This window comes from Epargyreus clarus, unplaced genomic scaffold (assembly GCF_041222505.1).
Source record: "Epargyreus clarus isolate Ecla_fem2 unplaced genomic scaffold, WU_Ecla_fem_2.2 ptg000029l, whole genome shotgun sequence".
Taxonomy (NCBI): Eukaryota; Metazoa; Arthropoda; class Insecta; order Lepidoptera; family Hesperiidae; genus Epargyreus; species Epargyreus clarus.
This window is the reverse complement of record NW_027332235.1, coordinates 9,504,128-9,520,738: the sequence shown is the minus strand read 5'-3', so window position 1 is coordinate 9,520,738 and position 16,611 is coordinate 9,504,128. Positions and strand designations below refer to the sequence as shown.

The 16,611-nt window shown below is 35.4% G+C and overlaps 1 long non-coding RNA gene across 2 annotated transcripts in view; it reads left to right on the top strand.

Moving 5' to 3' along the window:
• LOC140754593 (uncharacterized) overlaps positions 1-16,611 on the top strand; it is a 587,467-nt gene that overhangs the window by 464,624 nt on the left and 106,232 nt on the right. The window contains exon 1 of one of the 2 annotated variants that reach the window (XR_012103678.1): positions 11,405-11,507. The exons of the other annotated variant lie outside the window; for it this stretch is intronic. This is a non-coding gene — a long non-coding RNA (uncharacterized LOC140754593). Of the gene's footprint in view, positions 1-11,404; positions 11,508-16,611 lie in introns of those variants that run through there. 2 annotated transcript variants of the gene reach the window in all.

The window sequence follows — 16,611 nt, the reverse complement described above, 5'->3', positions numbered from 1 at the left end:
CAAGTCCCCTTGAACACACATAACAAATTTCATCAAAATCAGTCGTTTAGGAGGAGTTCAGTGACATACACACGCACATAAGAAATATATATATATATAAAGATGTAAAACAATCTGTGATGGTGTCAGTCAGTATGAAGCGGGTTGAAAGTTCTTCTATAAAAATCTTAACAATGTTCGTTTTACAGGCTATAAAATATTTAATCTCTTTAGGATTGGTAGACTTCATTCACCCTTAAGAACTTTATTTTGAAGGTGGTAGAACCCTTTGTGGTTCGATTCCGGCGGCACCACCGCCATACCTACTTCTGCCTCATAACAGCAGTGATAAGCGCTACCGTGTTCTGGTTTGAAGGGTGTGGTAAGGGCGATAAACTTTTCCGAAGCGTTCCAGCTTAGTCCTCAGGAGTAGCGGCGCATCTGTGACCGACCTTAGCTAAGACGCTTATTTAGGATTGATTACTTCATAGGCGGCAGTAGTCACTTACCATCAGGTGGACTGCACGCTCGTCTGCTATTCCTATATTATTATAAAAAAGGATACTTTATCGTTACAGCAAATTATAGTTATTTATTAGTTCATGTTTCAAATGACATGAAACAAAAAGTCGTTGGTTAGTTCGGTTACCGCAAATATGATGTGTCACAAAGTTTATTTCAAAGCAGTTATATCGTAATTCGTAATTATTGTAAGTTCTGAAGTTGTTTTAATAAAGACAATAACAGTTTAATGTTGTAGTGTTGAATAATAAACCGTTATTATCACAGGTATATACCACATATTTGTAATTGTAAAAATTAAGCGTAATATTGTTTTTTTTTTATATTTTGCTCTCATGCACATAATTTCACATTTGTTTATACAGGGACTTATTACACATAGGGAGACAGACTTTTCCGAGGCGTTCCAGCTCAGTCCTCAGGGGTAGCGGCGCATCTGTGGCCGACCTCAGGTAGGAATATCTAATCTTATCTAGGGTTGATTACAGATGGCCATGGGCGGCAGTAGCCACTTACCATCAGGTGAACTGCTCGTCTGCTACTCCTATATTATTAAAAAAAAATGCTGCTATAATGAACGAGTCCAACGACGCTCAATTAAATATTAGTAGTATTAGAGTTTACGAAAAGGTGTTAATGTTTTTAAGGTGGTAATGTTTTTCGAGCGCATGTATGTCATTCTTTGGCATTCCTACCACCCAAACGGCTTGTTGGATCTCAAAATATGACGTGTCTTTGAATTTAACTAAATCGTGAAAGAAACATAGGCTAAATTGATAAGTAGTAGATTTTTGATGTGAAACATCAAAAATCTACTACTTATCAAAAAAGATTTCTGGCGTGGCGACGATTACCTTTAACTACATAGACAAATGTTCTATAAGGGACAGAGCTATTAGAACAATGTGATAAAAAAAGTCAACTAGTGTTTGACCTTGCGTTTCAAGTGTACGCAAACGTAAATATTGACCATGGAATATAGTGACCAATGATTACTTCAGTCAAAACGGGACATCGATTTTTTTATGTCAAATACTTTTTACTTGAAAAAATATAGTTAGAAATAATAAAAAACACGCTTTTATGATAAAATTAACTAAAAAGTAGAAAATAATTTTCAATCTAGGAATCATTTAAGGAAAAGTAAATAGTATAATTGTGCAAAAAATGTGGGGCGCTTTATGAAAACTGATAAATGGAGCACCCCATGTTTTTTTCACAATTATAATATTTACTGTTACTTAATTGACAATGGCAACGGTTCATTTCGGAGACAACGGCACGAAGCATCGAAAAAAGGGACTGTCCCGTTAAAAACGGGACGTATGGACGTATATTTCTCATTGATACTCATGCTTGTCAAAGACAATGAAATAATGGAACAGAAGGTAAAAAATGTCCAGAACTGTCGATAATAGTTTTAGTACATCGTTTACGTAGAAATGTTATAGTACAGTTTAACTAAATAAATTATTATTATATAAATATATAATTTGATGAAAGAATGTATCTATACAGATGTATCGACTGGTTTAAAATATACGATTTAAAAATTGTTTATATTTATTATCGTATATTAGTAAAGATTACTCACTCCTAACAAGAAAATGTACCCAGTTTTGAGAATTGAAATAGTTGCGTAAAAAAGTTTTGCCACGTCTCCGTGCTAAAATGTCCCTAAAATATTTGAAATAATTATTTATCTATTATGTAAATTACGCAGTATTAGTTATTTATTTGTAAATTTTCTCTAAAAATGTTTTTATTTGTCAAGAATTCAAAAAAAACTTACTAATAAGCCGTTTGTGGCTTCATTCAATTTCAAGGCGGCGAAGTATCTTTACTAATGTATGTTTATTATTTTCAGTTTTATTTTACACACGACCATTAATTGCAAAGTTGTGTACATTTTATAAATGTACTAGCTGACCCAGCAAACATTGTGTTGCCATATAAATAAAAAAAATGTTAAGGGTGAACAACCCTTATCACTTAAGAGATATGAAAAATAGATAGATAGTAGCTGTCGGCGATATCCCACTACCGCACTTTATTAATGAACTGAACGAAACGATTTTAATATGAAAATCACTTTTATTTATAATTCGAGCAGAGTAACGGCTTACACGACTGATTAAATGCGAATGAATCACGCTCTACCAGCGCGTGGACTTAAATACTACTCGAGTGACAAACAGCGTAAGAACTACCCTCTCACATCACTTGTTTTGTTATAACAAGTGACGTGATTCACAATAAATTTAACTATTAATAAAATAACATTATATTTAAAATATTGTTTTAAAAATACGAGAATAAATATTTTAATATTATTATAATTCATATAATTTATTTGGTATGACTAACAAAGTGTTTTGAAGTACTACCGGAAGTCGTCCATATTTTAATCTAAATATTAATTCCACATTGACAATCAAAATTAACATGATAATTAATATTATATATTATAAAAGGTCTCGCCGCCCATACGGCCATACTGACTCAGCGCGCTCTCTGCGCAGATCTGGTGTTACAAAAATAAACCCACAATAAATATAACATAGTTATCAAATGCCTCACCGCCCATAAACATAGTTATCAAATGCCTCGCCGCCCATACGGTCATACTGATTCAAGCGCGCTCTCGGCGCTTATTACAAATGAAATAAAAATAATAAATTTCTTTTGTGAACTTAAAAAAAAAAGAGAATCAATAACAATAAAACATTTTACATGTAAAACAAAAATATAACATTTCCTTGAACATAAAAAAAAATAAAAAAACATTTTAAACTAAAAACAAAAATAAAACATTTCTATGAACATATACAGAGAGAAAACAAAATAATAAAAACACTAAACTAAAAATAACAATAAAACATTTCTTTGAACATAAATATTTGTAAACTTAAATTAGAGATAAGATAAACAGTATTGCAATATGGTACCAGTAAGCCCCAGGATCCAAATCAAACCAACCATAACAACCATCACCCATATTGGGATCAAGCTGACAATAACCGGCATCACCCATCCCGGGATCTAGCCCCCAAGACCGGGAAAAGGAAACGCATGGTGGCCAGCCAGCGTCAAGGAAAGGAAATGCGGACAAGACAACAACAACACAACACAACACAACACAATAACACACATCGGGCATCACCCATCCTGGGATCTAGCCTCCAAGACCGGGAAAAGGAAACGCATGGTGATCAGCCAGCGTTATGGGAAAGGAAATGTGGAAACATAGGCATCACCCATCCTGGGATCTAGCCCCCAAGACCGGGAAAAGGAAACGCATGGTGATCGGCCAGCGTTATGGGAAAGGAAATGCGAAAAGGAAATAAATAAAGCGTAGTTACAAATTGTTTCAAAGTTCTCATTTACCCAGTGCCCATACGGCTCCACGTGTGCAAATTTGCATCTTTTTCTTTTTTTTTTAAGAAAATAACTTGTTACAAAAATTGAAATTAAGGTTCAGCAGTCCAAATTGTGGCGTTGTGGCACCCAAGGACCACGCGCACCCCGACCACTCACTTGTAGCAGGTATCGACAAACCGCCCCTATGTCTGTCCAGCTAGTGCCATCTCATACTTAGCGCACTCAAACCAACCCTCCACTGGCCATCCGCGGCATGGCCATCGTGATAAGTCAAACGTCCTCGTGTGCTGTTCCTGTAAGACAGAAAAACAAACGGCGAATATTAGAATTTCCGCTCGGCCAATCCTGACTAACTCGTGTTAAGGTTATTCGCCACGCTAAACTAAAAGACTAATGATGAATAGTTTATTTCAAATCACATGAATCTCTCAACGCACAATACAACCGTACTCAATTTCGACCTCTTTTACATTACTATCACTTTTCTAATTAAACAAAATTTTACACAAAATCGATCGGTCACATTATCTGTATAAGATTCCACATTTTCTACAACACCATTTAAACAAAAGAATTAGTCCCTTAACATTAAACTCAAACGCGTAAAATAAATTCCAACGAACTATTTTTTTGTTTTTTTTTTTTTGTGTTTTTTTTTTTTTTATAAACTAAGAGCTTAGCTGACCAATTCCTTCTAATTACTAAAATTACTTAGACCAAATACATCAAATAATTAAGAGACATTTAACCACTACATGTGATTGATGGATAACCCAGTAACCTCTTGTTACTTTTTATTAACGCAAATCCACTTACATGAATACACATAGTTTCTACTGAAACTAGACCTCCGCCATAGCTGCCTGCCCACCGCATAATACGGCTACACGACAACCTCTGGTACAGTCCGATCAAAGCGCTTACTCAAGTTCTCAAGTCATTATTGTAACTACTTTAAATAAATTTAGTCAGCTTAGCACCAATTACCCCGTAATATACCCTATTTGTATATAGAAAAACAAAATGACAGAAGTCTGGAAGTTCATCAATGACATTAAAACCCAAATTTTAAATGTTCTAACCTAAATCACCTTCACCTTGCTCAATACAACACACCGTTAAATTTAAACACGAGCGCCACTGAACGCTACGGTATCATATCTTCGCTGAACCCATATCACAAACACATCTATTGAGCCTTTACCGAAGACAACTCTATTCGCTTCATCAGAAAAAGAAATGAGGGACCTTATGAATCGGCTTGAGAGTACAAGCTTGGACTTTGGCCTTTTGATAAACAGGAGCAAAACTAAAATTATGATGATCGACCGTTCTGAGTCACTACAACGAACAAATCTGCTCAGCGACTTCGAAATCGTCAAGGAATTTCAATACCTGGGGTCAGTCATTAATGATAAAGGAAACTGCGAAACTGAGATACGACGCCGCATCGGTATGGCTAAAACGGCAATGAACCAACTTACCAGGGTCTGGAAGGACAGGAATATTACTAATCGTACAAAAGTTCACTTAGTTCGTACGCTCGTCTTTTCCATATTCCTCTACGCATCGGAATCTTGGACGCTGAAAGTAGCAGACAGACAAAGAGTGAACGCATTTGAGATGTGGTGCTGGCGGCGAATGCTAAGAATCCCGTGGACAGCCTTCCGGACCAACGCATCCATCTTAAAAGAATTACACCTAGAGCATTCCCAACGTCTCTCCAGCCTGTGCCTTCACCGCATACTTAAATACTTCGGTCATATAGCCCGAAGAAATAATGACAACCTAGAAAAGCTACTGGTGACAGGCAAGGTGGAGGGCAAAGACCCAGAGGACACAGCCCAAAACGATGGTCAGACCAGGTATCGGACCATCTAAAGATACCGGTCAGCGAGGCGATACACCAGGCCACTAATCGCAATCTCTGGAAAGACGCTATAAAGCAAAGAAGTCACGATCCTCAGCATTGGGGGACCGACTATAGAGAGAGAGAGAGAGAGAGAGAGAGTCCATTGAGCAACGTGTAGACTATTAAAATTGCATTAATACGACAACTTTCAAAAAAATTTTTCACAAGAAATAATGAGTGGGTACACTCAAAATCGTAAAATTCGTAATTCGTAAGTAAATTCTTTCCAAACAGTGGTCAAATCCTGATAGCCAAAGTATTAACAAACCGTCAAGTACCTCAATTTTTAAAGTATAAAGTCACTTACCGAAAAGGCTCCTACCAACTCACCGCCTTGGTTTTACCAGTCAAAAAGTATCCTGCCTTATAGCGACCCGTAACATTTGCCACCTTCCGGTACGTTCGCGGTCAACACAAGTCCAGTATCGTTGCAATACCACCAATTAGCAGCTATAGTAGATTCTTATCCTGTGAACACTCATAGGTGAACATTATAAAATTACAAGATAGAAATAAATTGAAACAATAGACCATCCAAGTGATTATAAGTATCAAAATGGCAACGTGTCGCCCGTATGAAATAAACGGTCATACTAGACCAGGGTCCACCCCAAAATTGCACTGCTCCATACGCTCAGTCCCGCCATAATCAAAGCATCCAACGGCTGTCAAACGCTTTACCAACGGCGTGGCTTCCTAAGGCTTCGTTCAAAGCAATCCCAGGAAAATCACCAAACACGCGCGCCAAATGTGCGCGCCATTGCCCCGAACCAATAAACGTCACCATTGATCTCCATCATGACCATGTGGACACGTAGGACCATCCCACCGCTGCTGTCGGCGATATCCCACTACCGCACTTTATTAATGAACTGAACGAAACGATTTTAATATGAAAATCACTTTTATTTATAATTCGAGCAGAGTAACGGCTTACACGACTGATTAAATGCGAATGAATCACGCTCTACCAGCGCGTGGACTTAAATACTACTCGAGTGACAAACAGCGTAAGAACTACCCTCTCACATCACTTGTTTTGTTATAACAAGTGACGTGATTCACAATAAATTTAACTATTAATAAAATAACATTATATTTAAAATATTGTTTTAAAAATACGAGAATAAATATTTTAATATTATTATAATTCATATAATTTATTTGGTATGACTAACAAAGTGTTTTGAAGTACTACCGGAAGTCGTCCATATTTTAATCTAAATATTAATTCCACATTGACAATCAAAATTAACATGATAATTAATATTATATATTATAAAAGGTCTCGCCGCCCATATAGCCAATTCTCAGACTTACTGAATATGCATATAAATTTTGATGAAAATCAGTAAGAGCGTTTCGCAGGAGTACAGTAACTAACATCGTGACATGCGAATTTTATATAATCTTACCGTGGTCTTTTTGAGGATTAATTTCTGGCTATACAAAGATTGTTTATTAAATTATGTTTAGGTTAATTTATTCAATTAAAGAAATTTTAAAATACCGTATACTATCCTATATAAATTTTATGGTAATATTTTTTATTATTTACCACAGATATCGAAGAAAATTTAGAGATTAGGATACAGAATTTCCCATATATCGATTTTATTTTATTAAAATAAACTATAAAAAGTTATATTTTGACTAAAACACACTAATATAAAAATTAAGCAGTGGGATCTTAAACTATAACATACACGTATGAACATCGTGAGCTTCAATAAAATGTCACTTCTGTTCTGTTGATCTATGGTCATAGATCAATGAAAATTTTTTCATTGATCTATGACAGTTCAATTCAATCAATGAAAGTTTTTGTCATTGACAAAAACATACTTTGTCTCTTTCTGGTTACTCATGTAATCATGGCGGATCGAACACGAAAAATAAACAAAATTTAATAATTTCTCTTCATTTACGTGTGATAGGTGATTCCATGAATCTTGTTTCTTTTTCGAGCATAATTTTTGCATTTATGCATTGCACAAGAAGGCATTTTGAGGCTTAAAATTCAAAATAATGACGTTTAACGTGTTCAGTGACATTCGTGTGTATTACTACGCCGCGCGAGAGCGACTGGAGTCGTTTTAACTCGTTTTACACCACTTGACGTATTTTGTATGTTTTAAGTATTGCCCGCTTATTTTTCTGATAATAAAATGACTGACCGTGATAATTTAGAGAGTGAAAGTGATCAGCCTTCTGCAAAGAAAGCAAAATCACACTATGACACACCATCAAGTCATCAGTAAGTTAATTATTTTTTTATAATTAAAGTATGCATTTATCTGTGCATTAAGCACGCGTATATTTGGTGTGTTTTGAGCGCCAGCAAATGTAAAATCTACTATCTTGGTAGATTAAAATTCACATAAAAATCATTGCATACAATGTTTTTAAATTATTAATTAATTTTAATGTCATTCTTCTCAGAGAATAAATTTATTAAGACTGACAGAATTGTATTTCAAAATCAGCTGATGGCGTGCAGCGCACGAAAGTTTTTTCTTATTTGTTATAAATATGAACATTAAAAAATTAATATGTTTTTTTCTGCATATTACCTACTTTTACAAAATAATGTCGATGTTTCACATCTGCCAGGCGTCCCGTGACGGCTCACATTTTTTTTTTGTATTTAAAAATAAATAATAATAAATAAACGCTTTCTACACTCACAGCCCCACACTAGGATTCCCTGTGTCATGGGTGAAATGGGCACACACATAGACAAATACACGAACACTCAGAAACAGAAATCTAAATTAATCATTTAGATATCTCTGTCTGGCCCGGGATCGAACCCGGGACCCTTGGCGCGTCTGATCGATATGATGCCCGCTCCGCCACGCGGGTCGTCTTCATATTCATAATAATTCTCTAGTTAACCATCAATTTTTTTAGTTACTTGCTACACATTTTTTCTCTTTTTCTTTATTTGAAAACACTCATGTATGGAAAGCAATCTCTTGTGCACGTATGCCAAAACCTCTTGTCAGACTCGTCTCAGATACTTCCAAAAGCGTTAGTTTAGACACAATGTGTGTAATACGAAACTCGTAGCTGTAGCGACTTCAGGCTGAGTTGGAGGCTTCGACGCTGCGGATGACACCGCTTAGCGTGGGCACAGAGTATAAACACATAGAGTCATATAGGCAGTTTTTTTTTTAATATTTATTAGAGATGCGCCGAATATTCGTTTTGTATTCGGTATTCGGTTTTGGTGCCGAATATGTTCGGTTCGAGTATTTCTATTTTCTTGTGAACACGACATGGTACAGGACTAAAACACAAAACTCCTTATGGAAGATTTATGTTATATTATAAGTCAAACTCAAATCCTATGAAGAATATGTCGAATAAACCTAATAAAATAAAGCAATGAAACTTCAAATCAACATTTATTTTGAAAACTCAAGTCTACACATTTATTACTAAATCTATAGTTAGTATAGTCAACATTTATTTTAAACCTTAAATCAGTATTTATTTTTAAAACTCAAATCAACATTTTAAAGTCCTAATGAACACACAACTGGCAAATTGACAATAAAGAAATGGTAAACCGAATAATTCGGCCGAATATTCGGTTATTATTCGACCGAATATTATTTATAAAATAATAAATATTAATTATACACTCTACGTGCACCTGTATACGAATACAAAGTCAAATTTTCAATTTACGTACATTACGTTACATTTTTATTCGATTATTATTTAATTTTTTCAAAAATCTATTTTGATAACCTCTAGTATCCCTATCCTCTGTAGATTGCACAACGATCGCATCCGTCAAAGCACCTGCGACTTTATTAAACTTGTACACTGTCTACCGCCCACTCCAGACAGGTGACATTAAAGAAGAATAAAAGAAAATCGTTTCTCGATATCTATTTTTTTAACCCTCGACACAAAAGAGGAATGTTAAGGCCTCATTTTATCTAAGGACCTTGTAGGAAGGTAATGTTTTTAAAGCGTATGGATTTATGTCGCATACTTTACCTATTTCTGCCTAATAACAGCAGTATTAAGCGCTGATTTGTTTTAGTTTGAATGGTGGAGGAATGTTAAGGGCTCATTTTATCTAAGAACCTCGTAGAATTAGGAAGGTAATGTTTTTGTAGCGTGTGTATGTATGTCGCTTACTTTACATCTTTCTGCCTAATAACAGCAGTATTAAGCGCTGCTTTGTTTTAGTTTGAAGTGTGTGATAAAAATATACATGAGATGTCGTTGGTTTCATCTAAATTGTGCTAGTGACTCTCTCTACATTATTTAACTTGACAGTTAATAGTTAACTAGTTTTATACTGTAGTGTATGTGGGTAGAAAGTATCTGTCTCGGGGGCATACGTCACTACTGACATAAGGCGAGTGCCGGCTATGAGTTAGTCTGTGTGCGACCGTCGGCCCGAGCGGACGTGGTGGCGGTTGGCGAGTTAAATAGTATTGCTATCAGACTATCTACATACATAATACTTTACAGGTATGGCCCGTGTCTGTGTGACTGTATTAAATATGACATATTTAAATACGGCACGTTTCTAACATGTTCTATGTGGAACTTACTGTGTTTATTTAAGGCATTAGCTATTTTTTTATTTCAAAAGTGACTCTATAAAGATCTTTTCAGCTGTCATTATAATAATGTGCTAGCTACTCGTATTTGAAAATCATCATCAGCTCCTTTTTATTCGGAATGGAATGTGATTTTTTTAATTTAAATAAAAATGTAGCATTTAAGTAGTCACTACCGCCCATGTACAATTGTATATGTGTAATGAGCCCCATACATAGAGTTAGAATCTACGCTACACTATTTAGGCCTATAGTCCTACCTAATTTAGTCAAAACGCATAACCTTGGAGGACTAACTTGGAATGCCTCTTGTAACCTTAACAGACCTTTTATGACTTTTGATTATATCTAAAATTAAATATTACCTCTACAGTGCAGATCCGAGTGTATCTTGGTCTAGCTAATTGAGTTTTAAATTAGAACCGACCTGAGAGGAGGAGAGATTAATAAGTCTGTCTAATTGCGACTACTTTGTATATAATGAGATTGAAACCTCAGAATAAAAATGGAAGATAATACTTCCCTCTTTTATAATATAGAAGTAGCAAAAGAGCATGCAGTCCATCTGTTGATAAATGGCTACTGCCGCCCATGAAATGAAATGAAATGAAATACATTTATTTTGTATAGGCCAACGGCGGCACTTCCAAATTGTCAGTTTCAATATTTTCTTAAACTACTACCGGATCGGAACGCGACCTCTACTGAGAAGATCCGGTAAGAAACTCAGTGGGTTTGTCGTTTTTAATAATTATTATTCTCGTTTTCCCTTTTTTTAAATGCCATCACTTTTATATATATTTCATAAAGCATTAGCTCCAGTATCTTGCTTTACATTTATCTAAAAAAAGAAGTTTGTTCAGCAAGATTACGCTACACTTTGACATTTTCTTAATTAACTAATACTTTTGTTATTGATCAGTCCCAATCTGTTTTATCATCAATATAATCAGAAATTTTATGATAAGCTTTACGACTAAGTTTGCTTGGATATTTCTCACCAACCCCAGATAAGAGTCCTCAGGGGTAGCGGCGCATCTGTGGCCGACCTCAGGTAGGAATATCTTATCCTATCTCGGGTTGATTACAGATGTCCATGGGCGGCAGTAGCCACTTACCATCAGGTGGACTGCATGCTCGTCTGCTACTCTTATATTATATAAAAAAAAACTTACATTAACAGTTCCGTCAATTTTCTTCAACCAATTCCCAGTCTAACCCGAAAGTCATCAACAAATAAGTGTCCCACTGCTGGGCACGAGTCTCTTCTCAGACTAAACAAGGTATAAGTCATAGTCTTCAGACTGGTCAAGTGACAATTAGTAGTAAAATATTAGGTATATCCCATACGGATGGGAACAAATTATAAAAACTAAATATAATAGTTAAGATTTATGTAACTTTAAAATAGCACTATATTTAAATCACAAAACGCCCTTTTAATATAGTTTATTTGCGAGCGTAGCGTATAATTATAAAACCTTTTGCACCTGGTAAGTGAATTACAGCTCTAATGCAGCCTCCGACGCAATAATCCGAGGCAATAATTCCGCGCCGTTATGAGATTAGTGCCGAGAGATATTCCCGGGAACCTTCCGCGTTCCATTTATATCGAAGCCGCTTCGCTAATTAATTTTGTTAGTTGCAGAAAGGTGTGTCTTGTGCATTGTATATGACGTAGTACGGTCATTTGAACGTAACCGTCAAAGAGGTATGTGGAGTCTTTGCTTTGGTTATTTTTGATCATATGGCAAGGGGGATCTGGACGATGGTTGCATTTTCAGAAATATTCGTGATGGTTTCATCAGCAATATCATTCCCGATTTTTTCGCTAAGTTTAGTAGATTCTTATTCCAGTCACTAAAGTGCTGCTGTGTTCTGGTTTAAACGGTGTGGCAAAATATACACTTACGATAGGTATTTCTCTTTGAGAAGCAGCAACGCATTTAGTAGAACTTTAGTCCTATTCGAAGTTGATTACAAATATTCAGTGACTGTGAAAATGTTTGCTATTTTATTTTAATACAAGAATATTTACTTACATAAGAATACCGTAACTTTTTAGCAAATTTATTTGTTCTCTAATTAGCCGCTAATGAAGAAGGAAAGTTGTGAGAATAGTTAGCGCATTCCGGCCGCGAGCCGTAGGTACTATTCCCAACATTGCAACTGCTCGAGTTTGCAATGTTCGTCTTTTCCTCGACAAATAACTTCGGTAAGCTCAACTGTTCAACTTTAATAAAACCGAGTTAGACATATTGTTTTCAGGTAAAGATGCAGTGAAAAAATGTTTAGATTTAAACACTTAATTTAAATTTAGGTACTTGTTCTAATGTCTGATAAGAATGCATTGAAAGCAAGTTTCATTGTGTTATTTTAATGCAACTTGCATTAAAATAATAACACAATTCAGATATTTGGATTATATTTTAACACGATCTTAAATGTTTGTGACCCTACGATATGATTATGGCTTCAACATTTCATATTAATAACGGTTAGAGATATGGAAGAGCAGAGCCTCCTGCTACAGGCATTTTTAAATGCTTACTAGGATGGCACCAATCACTGCATAAATAGAAAATTTACAAAGAAATGTTTAATATTAACCATGTTTTGTTATACCTAGTTATAAGCATTTCTTGAATAAATTTTATTTTATTTTTATTTTTTACGATCGAGATTTTTTAGAGCTGTTTCTGTTTATGAATGTATAGCTCTACATTGATTTAATACAATACATTATTATTATTTCTTACTATATTATTATTGTAAAATATATTGTACCAAAGTTAAAATCGTTATTCTCTAATTAACTGCTAATGAAGAAGGAAAGTTGCGAGAATAGTTAGCGCGTTCCGGCCGCGAGCCGTACTCGCTCCGTGTTTTCGTCTTTTCTTCGAAAACAAGTTTGAGAACCACTGCTGTGTAATTTTAGATGTTCAACTTTAACAGAACCGAGTTCGACATGGAGTTCTCAGGTAAACTTGCAGCAAAACAGCTGTGTTTTGACCTAAACAATCCAGTGACTGAGAAATATTAGCTTTTAAAAATCACAAATTTTTGGTAAACTTAATTTGTTCTCTAATTAAATGATTGACTCTTTTATTCTATATTTCTTGTGCAACAAGTAAATGGTTGTCTGGAAGAGATTGTTATTTTAGTGATAAGGCCGCCAATTAGTTAATTTTAAAATTTTGTATTTTTTTTATTTTTTATTTGGTGTACAATAACGATATGTGTAATGTGTTTTATTGTATTGATTTATATTTAAAATTGTAACTTTTTAGTAAACTTATTTGTCCAATTAGCCGCTAATGAGCAAGGAGTTGTAAGAATATTTAGTTAAGCGCGTTCTCGCCGCGAACCGCACTTGCTTCGGCATTGCAAGTACTCGAGTTTGCAATGTTCGTCTTTTCTTAAACAAACTTTGGGAAGCTTGAGATGTTCAACTTTAATATACTCGAGTTTGACGTTTTACTGTTTTCAGATATGGAACGGAACTGCTGCTTATATGTATGTAAACATGTCAAGTTTTTTTTTGTTCAGGCTATTTATCTATCGCTATATGAGCAGTGATAGCCTAATGGTTAAGAAACTCGGCCGCTCGAACGAGAGGTCAGAGGTTCAAATCCCAGGCACGCACCTCAGATTTTTCAAAGTTATGTGCGTATTAGAATTTAATTATCACTTGCTAAACGGTGGAGGAAAACATCATGAGGAAACCTGCATACCTGAGAGATTTACAAAAAAAATTCTCAAAGGTATGTGAAGTCTACCAATACGCACTTGGCCAGCGCGGTGGACTATTGCCTAATCCTTCTCATTATGAGAGGAGACCCGTGCCCAGCAGTGGAACAGTAATGGGTTGATGATGATGATGATGATATCAGTTATCTTACATTTATAGCTGTCTACCACTCACACAATATCAGTCAGGCGTTTTTAAAATTACGTTAAGAAAATAAGTTATATAGAAATCATAGTCAACAAATGTAGAATAATTATCTGTGGTCATGGCATTTATATTTCTGCCTTATAACATCAGTGTTAAACGCTGCTGTGCTCTGATTTGAAAAGTGAAGTCAGACACACATTTCTGAGGCATTCCAGCTTAATTCTCCCTAGAGTAGCAACTTACTATCAGGTAGACTGCATGTACGCTACTCTTATAATACAAAAAATCCAAAATATTCCAAAGTAAACATCATACTTTAACCAGGAACTTTCCAGACTGGTGGCTTAGGTAATGTTTGGGAAAACGAAGTTGATCCGACACTAAGCGGTCTTGGTTCGCAGTGTTGCCGTATTCCGGTGTTCCCTAACGTCTTTTGCAAGTTTAACTTTAATCCAACGCGTATAGTTTAAAAACAACCCTGTATAGAAATAAACGTAGCTACTGTATAATGCTTGGATGAAGCTCAGTTAAGATACTAGCTTCGGCAAATCTTAAAAAAACTTAAACCATATTTTAGTGATTTGGTGTTTAGATTTTTTTTATAATATAGGAGTAGCAGACGAGCAGCAGTCCATCTGATTGTAAATGGCTACTGCTGCATCTGTAATTAACCCCAGATAGGATTTGATATTCCTACCTGAGCTCGGCCACAGATGCGCCACTACTCCTAAGGACGCCTCGGAAAAGTATGTCTCCCCCACCACACCCCTCAAACCAGAACACAGCAGCGCTTAACACTGCTGTTGTGAGGCAGAAATAGGTGTGGCGGTGGTGCCGCCGGAGTCGAACCACAAACGGTTCTACCACCTTCAAAGACAGATAGATAGATCAGATATTTTTAAACGCTTTTATTAAGCTTGTTCGGTGTGTTTAGATCAACTTTTGTAATTGAAGTTTGACTCCCTGTTGATAGATTTGATATTTCGTACACGCATTTACTTTTGATGACAATACAATTTAGTAAATTCTGTATCATTGGAATTAAGCATTATGTGATATGAAACAGACAGTTTAATTTATTTGTAAGGTTATAGATTGCTTTTTTTAATCTAAATATCTCGAAAACAAGTCTTCAGCAAAACTAAAAGTTAACAGAAAGTTGCAAAAAGTCTTATTTTTTTAATAGACCAATACATTAAAATGTAACTAAAATTAAAACTTCCCAAAATCAAATTCAGCGTTGTTTCTAAAATTTTTTTTGCTAAAATTCAATCATCTACAAACGAAAAATGGCAGCATAAAAACTTTATTCTTCAAGGAAAATGTACGTAAGATAGCTTGATACAAAAAGTCAATTTTCGCGGCCGCATCGTAATGGAAAATGCGACGCCACGCTGCGCCACGCTGTACGGGAACATTGTCATTTTATCACTTCGCTACTACGATTAAATAACCTTACACACAAAATACAAGAACTACACTCGTAATACAGTGTTGTAACTGCATTTTTTTTAGCAACACGAGGGATAATGTTTTTCGAGCGTATGTATGTTTGTGTGTGTTTATGCATGTGTGTCTCTTTCTTTGGCACGCGTTACAATTGACAAATTTAAACTTATGAGGTGTTTTTGGATTCGTCTAAATTGTGGGAGTGATATAGGCTATATTTTCAAGCCGTCAGTTTTTTTTTTGTTTTATGTTAATTGTATACAACTTTTGTATTGTTAAATTACGACCACAAAACAATGTGTGTTCGAACAACTTTTTGCTAAAATTCAATCAGCAACAAGCGAAAAATGGCAACATAAAAACTTTATTCTTCAAGGAAAATGTACGTAAGATAGCTCGATACAAAAAGTCAATTTTCGCGGCCGCATCGTAATGGAAAATGCGAGGCCACGCTGCGCCACGCTGTACGGGAACATTGTCATTTTATCACGTCGCTACTACGATTCAATAACCTTACATACAGAATACTATACTGTGGTAACTACAGTCTTTTTTACTAGACGCGAATCTTGTTTTTCGAGCGTATGTATGTTTGTATGCGTGTATGTATTTATGTGGTACATGTATAATGTGTGTCTCATTCATTGGCGCACTATAACTCAAACGGCTAAACGGATTTTAATATATGAGGTGTTATTGGATTTGTCTGAATTGAGGGAGTGATATACGCTGTATTTTCAAGCAGTTAGGTTTTTTATTTTTTGTTAATTGTACACAACTTCTGCATCCTTAAATTACGTCCACGAAACAATGTGTGTTCGAACAACTTTTTGCTAGAATTCAATCATCTACAAGCGAAAAATGGTAGCATAAAAACTTTA